The sequence below is a fragment of the Sinocyclocheilus rhinocerous genome, unplaced genomic scaffold (assembly GCF_001515625.1).
Source record: "Sinocyclocheilus rhinocerous isolate Xijiao unplaced genomic scaffold, SAMN03320098_v1.1 scaffold3777, whole genome shotgun sequence".
NCBI classification, from domain to species: domain Eukaryota; kingdom Metazoa; phylum Chordata; class Actinopteri; order Cypriniformes; family Cyprinidae; genus Sinocyclocheilus; species Sinocyclocheilus rhinocerous.
The window spans coordinates 43,396-50,139 of record NW_015661951.1 but is presented as its reverse complement, the minus strand read 5'-3'; the positions used below and the strand labels follow the sequence as shown (position 1 = coordinate 50,139).

Below are 6,744 nucleotides of genomic sequence, written 5' to 3'. Positions count from 1 at the left end.
CCTCAAAGGTGCACCTTTGTAACTTATCTACCCTTAAAGCATGCATACTTGTATGGTACTAATATGCTCAATTTTAGGGATATAGTTGCACCTGTGAGGTTACTGCCCCAGTAAAGGGCTAAAATACAATTATAGTATATTTTATTTCTGACAGTGTAAACAAAAAAAAGACCTATGAAATGTTAAAAAACATGGCTTTAAAAATCTAATATTAAGTGAGTATAATTACTGATTATATTCTTTTAATAATTTAAAAGATCAGTTTAGTTTAGAGGTATCGGTATCGATATCGACGATACTGTGCTTGAAAATATCGGTATCGGATCAAAAAAAAAAAAAAGAGGTATCGCCCATCCCTAATATAAATGAAAATATTCAGAATAAATACATTTAAAATAATAATGGACAAAAAAAAAAACTTTTAGGTTTGATGATAAACATTACACGGCTTTGCGTTCTAATGCTATCTCCTTCTGCCTACAATACTCAATTGTAGCTTGTGCCTTTATTATTCATACATATTATATGAATATATTAAATGCAAAACACATTTAATTCATACTATCTAGAAAGTATTTCAAATAAATTTACTAATTGTCTTATTTGTTTAATAGCTGTAAATTGTAACAGATCGGCCAGGCTCCACCACCACCCAATCACAACGATCTCTATCACCGGAGTTCTGAGCACCTGCACCTGTCACCAATCAAGCACCTCATCAACCAGCCTGTATAAAACCACACACCTCAGACACCCTCATTGTCTGGTCTCGTATACACGTAGAGGACTCTCTGACTTTGCTACGGCTTCCATTTGAATACTGACCTGCATTACTTACCGCCTGTGTTCCTCCAAGTGTCTCCTGTTCCTCCTAATTCCCAGAGAGCTGAGGTGTGTGCTCCTCCTGTGTGCATGCCAGCTCCTGTAAAGGAAAGGATTCTGGTTATTCCACTCGTCATATCCTTTGAACTGTTCTACGAACTATACACTCACCGTGTCATCATCTGGATCCTACACCCGTACTCTCTGTGACCAAATAAACTTGATTGTATATACTAACCTGTTGCGTCAGACCTCTTCCGTTACATAAATATTTAAATGTATTATCTATTTTAAAAATGATTATTATATATGTTGTAAATGCCAAATAGTCATGCCAGTTAAGCTTAGTTTCTGTAGCCCTACAGCAGCATGTGGCAAAAAATTAAACCTCTTCACTTAATAAGAATTTACCATTTCTTTAAGGTATATATTGAGTTAGTTAAGTTATATATACTGTATATATCAGTTAGTCAGGTAGTCTCTCAGGGGTCGAGAATGACGATTGAGGCTTTGTGCAGTCATCTGTGGATCCTCATGTGGCTTCGAAGCCCAAAGGCAGAAGCACAGAGGTGGTTGCAGAGGGGGCAAGGTTCACCAGTAGTTGGAGCAGGGGCAGCGGCAGCTCTGTGTCTGCGTTCTCTTGCAGCTGCAAGATGATGGTGGCGATCCTCTTCAAATGCGGTGGCTGCTTTATTAATTTGGGCGTGCCAACTGGCTCTGTCAGAGGCGGCAAGCTCCAGCTGCTTTGGGTTCAGGTCAGCCCATTTTAGATGTGACTTGAGGTTATCTTTGAATATTTCCTTTGGGCGCCCTTGGTGTCTGGACCCTGTGGCCAACTCTCCAAAGAACACCTGCTTTGGCATCCTCTGCGGGTCCATGCGGATGACGTGGCCAGACCATCGGAGCTGCATTTTCAGAATCATGGATTCAATGCTTGTTGAGCCAGCTCTGTCCAGGACATCTTGGTTGGTGACTTTGTACTGCCAGCGGATCTTCATGATTGACCGGAGGGAGCGATGGTGGAACTGCTCCAGCTGTTTGATATGTCTCCAGTAGAGCGTCCATGTTTCACAGCCGTACAGAAGTGAGGTGAGGACCACTGCTCTGTATACTTTTAGCTTTGTGGAGAGGCGAATGCCGCTGTGTTGTAGAACTTTGGAGCGCAGTCTCCCAAGAGCTTGATTGGCCTTTTGGACTCTGGAATTGGAGATTTTGCTGCCCAGGTACTTGAAGGTGGTAACATTTGAGAGCTGGGTGTCATCTATGGTGATGCAAGGCTGGTCTGCTTCTCTTCCTGGTGCAGGCTGGTATAGAACTTCTGTCTTGCTGAGGCTGATAGTTAACACTTTAGCCGCCAGGGTTTTTTGGAAAAAATGCTGGATTTTGACATCAATATTTCAAAAGCTTGTGGCTTGAAAGGGCTTAAAGATAGAGATCTACTGTAAATTAGAAAAATGTTGGGCATGACCGAAAGTTTATGTGGGGTGTAAATATACTCATCTAATTAGCATATTATGACGTCTTCCAGGGCGGCCATCTTGAATTTCATAATAATCAGGAAATAGTAGATTTTGAATTGATATTTGAATTTATTTGCATGTTTTTTTTTTTGTCTTTTTATCCTCATTCTAAATGATCAGAAAAGAGGAAACCAACAATAAAACAGGCGAAAGTACTAAATTATTACTATATTGCAATACTATATAGTAGTAAAACGCATGTGAAACAGTAGCCTACTTTTTGATCAGTTCATCAGTAATATTCAAGAAATAGTAGACCAGATCACCCCTGCTGCCTCTACCACGTCTCCCGGCTCTCCCACACACAGCATGGCCACGTCTACCGCGGGGACACCCACCACTTTGGGGCGCTGGATCCAAAGAACTAGTGCTACTTCCAGCCCTATTTCTCCTACCCCTGCTGCCTCTACCTCTAGCAACAGCTCTCCTATAGACACTACGACCACGTCCACCGCTGCCACCCCCTATCCCCACTGGGCAAATGGTCGAAATGATAACTTGTTTGTGCTTCGTGAACACTCGCGTCTTGCACGGCGGCACCATTGCGCTACAAAGATGTACCGGGAGAGGTGCGATGATTAGATGACCGATCGTCATTTCCAAAAGGCAAATAGATAGCTCACTTGCTCTGCTATTTGCTCGAACACTTTGAATAGGAACATGACGTCATTTTGATCTAGAATCAAAGTACTACATGTCTGCCATCTAGTGGTAGGGAATACAAATGAGATATTACACCATATTAGGATCTACAGCCTATTTTATTAAGTATGACTTGTCACAATTTTGCGACTTTGGCGCTTAGAGGGTTAACCCAAACAGCTTTGTTGCTGTGGAGAATCTATCTACGATGGTCTGTAGATGATTCTCTTGATGCGCTATGAAAGCACAGTCGTCTGCAAAGAGAGCTTCTGTGAAGAGCCTCTCCAGTGTCTTTGTTTTGGCTGCCAGGCGGCGAAGGTCAAACAGTGAACCGTCGATATGGTACCTGATGTACACGCCCAGGTTCAGGTCTCTCACAGCATGTAGCAGCACTTGGGTGAACAACAGATTGAAGAGCACCGGTGCAAGGACACAGCCTTGCTTCACGCCATTGGAGATGCCGAATTGATCGGATGGCTCTCCACCTGACAAAACTTCTCCTGTCATGTTGATGTGAAACAGCTGGATCAGTTTGGTGAACTTTGCTGGGCAGCCGAGTTTTCTGAGTATGACCAACAGGGCATCTCTGTTGACCGTGTCGAATGCCTTGGTCAGATCGATGAAGACCATATAGAGGTTCATGTTCTGTTCTAGGCACTTCTCCTGCACCTGACTCACAGTGAAGATCATGTCGATGGTGCTGCGATCTGGGCAGAAGCCACACTGTGACTCAGGCAGGTTCTGTTCATAGACTGATGTCAGTAGTCTGTTGAGCATAATGCGTGCGAGGATCTTGCCTGCAATGGAGAGTAAAGAGATACCTCTGTAGTTGCTGCAATCTGCTCGTGGGCCTTTGTTCTTGTACAGGGCAACTATTATGGCGTCACGGAGCTGCGAGGGCATATCTTCCTCTTCCCAGATGCTGGACAGAACTTAATGGAATGCCGGGAGTGCCTCCTCACCAAGTGCCTTGTACAACTCTGCAGGAATACCATCTTTGCCGGTTGCCTTGCCAGAGCTCATTTGCTTGATGGCCCTCTGAACCTAAGCTAGGGATGCGGGGTCATCCAGCTGCTCAAGAGTGGGATTTTGAGGGATCTGGTCGAGGGCTGACTGGTTGTCTGCAGATGGGAGGTTGAGCAGTTGGCTGAAATGTTCTCTCCATCTGTTGTTGATGCCCTGTTTGTCTTTGATGAGCGTGGTGCCGTCTGCAGAAAGTAAGGGGGCAGAACCAGATTTTGAGGGACCATAGACTGCCTTGAGAGAGCCAAAGAACTGCCTGGCATTGTTTGTGTCGGTGTAGTGTTGTATTTCTTCCGCCGCCTTCTCCCACCACTGACCTTCCATCTTTGTGATTTCTCACTGTGCCTGGGCTTGGAGGGACTTGAACCTCTCCTTTTTGGATGCAGACCTTGGGTCTTTCTGCCACTGCAGGAATGCTCTGTTCTTCATGCCCAGCAGGTCTCCAAAGGCACTTTCATTTTCATCGAACCAGTCCTGATGAGTGCGTTCCTTGGGGCCTAGCACCTCCTTGGCTGTCTCTGTCACTACATCCCTGAACTGGTTCCATTTCTCAGTTGGATTTCCAATTAGTGGTCCATTGGCATCCAGCGTGGACTGAAACTTGTAAAGGTAGGAAGGATCTTCGAGTCTGACGATGTTGAATGCTGAGCGTATGACCTTAGCACGCCTTGGGTGGTGAGGGACGATGTGCAGCTGGAGTATGGCTCTAACTAGCCTGTGGTCCGTCCAGCATTCTGCTCCCCTCATGGCCCTGGTGACAAGGACGTCTCGGATGTCTCTTTGGCGCACAATGATGTAGTCTATCATGTGCCACTGCTTTGATCTGGGGTGCATCCAAGTTGTCTTGTACTTGTTTGCCATCCTGAATATAGTGTTCGTGATGAGGAGCTCGAACTCGGCACATTTGCTGAGAAGAAGTAGGCCATTGCTGTTTGTCTTTCCCACTCCATGCTTCCCGAGCACTCCTTTCCATCTGGTGTGATCTTGGCCGACGCGAGCATTGAAGTCTCCTAACAGGATCAACTTGTCGCTGGCTGATACCGAGCACAGAATGAAACTGAGGTCGGCGTAAAAATGCTGAATTGTCTCCTCTGCGCTGGTTAGTGTGGGGGCGTATGCGCTGATGACTGTCGCGTACCGCTTGTCGTTGAGAGGTAGGCGGATCTTCATGAGCCTCTCGTTGATTCCCACAGGGAGGTCAGGAAGGTTCTTTAGCAGGCTGGTCTTGATGGCCAATCCAACGCCGTGGATCCTATCTTCATTCTGGGCTTTTCCTTTCCAGAAGAACGTATATCCACTGGTAAGTTCTGTGAGAGATCCTTCGTCAGGGAGGCGTGTTTCACTGAGGGCTGCTATGTCAATGTTGTAGCGTGCGAGCTCTTTCGCAACGAGTGCCGTTCTCCTTTCTGGTCTTGCTTGGGGACAAGCGATTAGTCAACAGAAGAGATGGACAGCAAGGCGTGAGTGTTTTGCACAATACTTGTTATAGGTCTGTTGTTTAAATTATTACTTGCTGCTAGGAAGGAATATTTCGTTTTCTACCTATTTATACTTTGTATTTTCGTTGGAGTTTGTATTTTTGATTGCACTTACTGGTAATTCTAATAATTGCCCTCGGCTTAGAAGGAGCCTGTGTTATTTGCATTGCTCCCTTCCTATGCTTAAGTGCGAACTGTAGTTTCGATTTGAGTATTTGCCCTGCTATAGGCTATTGACTGTGCTAATTAGAAGGCGGCCACAGCTGATTTCACTTTACTGTGTATTTAATTCAATTCAATTCAAGTTTATTTGTATAGCGCTTTTCACGATACAAATCGTTGCAAAGCAACTTTACAGCAAATTAAGTTTCTACAATATTTAGTGGTAGCTTATCAGTGGTGACTGTCAGTTAATGTACATATGGCAGAAATGTATGGGAAAATCAATTAAAGACGTAATCAAACAGACAATGAATACTATTAACAGCAATTATTATATGATGCAATCAAACTTATAGCAAAATGTGGTAGTTCTGTATGTTGTTTCAGGGTTGGCATCATCTGAGGTCCTCTGAGGGGTTGGCACCTATTTATTTGATGCCTGTGCGCTGACGCGGAAGCGTTCAGCCCTCCTCGTGTGAAGACCAACAAGTGTAAAGACCTGCGACTTTACCTGCGCGACTTCACTAAGCAATGAACTTAAGTATATTTTTATTTATCCCTTTACACACTCTCCTTTCCTGTCCTCTCTTTTCCACTTCTATCATGTGTTTCCAAACCATTCCGCCTGTCTATCGATAACGCTCTAACATCACACGCAGTACTACATCACATGTAGTATCCTCCTCTCTTCCCTCACCTACTCATCTCATGTTTCAGGGTTGGCATCATCTGAGGTCCTCTGAGGGGTTGGCACCTATTTATTTGATGCCTGTGCGCTGACGCGGAAGCGTTCAGCCCTCCTCGTGTGAAGACCAACAAGTGTAAAGACCTGCGACTTTACCTGCGCGACTTCACTAAGCAATGAACTTAAGTATATTTTTATTTATCCCTTTACACACTCTCCTTTCCTGTCCTCTCTTTTCCACTTCTATCATGTGTTTCCAAACCATTCCTCCTGTCTATCGATAACGCTCTAACATCACACGCAGTACTACATCACATGTAGTATCCTCCTCTCTTCCCTCACCTACTCATCTCACATCGCTGGATGTGAATGCAGCAACTGACACTTTATGCTCTACTTTAACCTCTAGTCT

The 6,744-nt window shown here is 44.6% G+C and overlaps 1 long non-coding RNA gene across 1 annotated transcript in view; it reads right to left on the bottom strand.

Moving 5' to 3' along the window:
• Positions 1–6,744, bottom strand: part of LOC107726973 (uncharacterized) — a 23,429-nt gene that overhangs the window by 395 nt on the left and 16,290 nt on the right. The gene's annotated exons all lie outside the window — the stretch shown is intronic.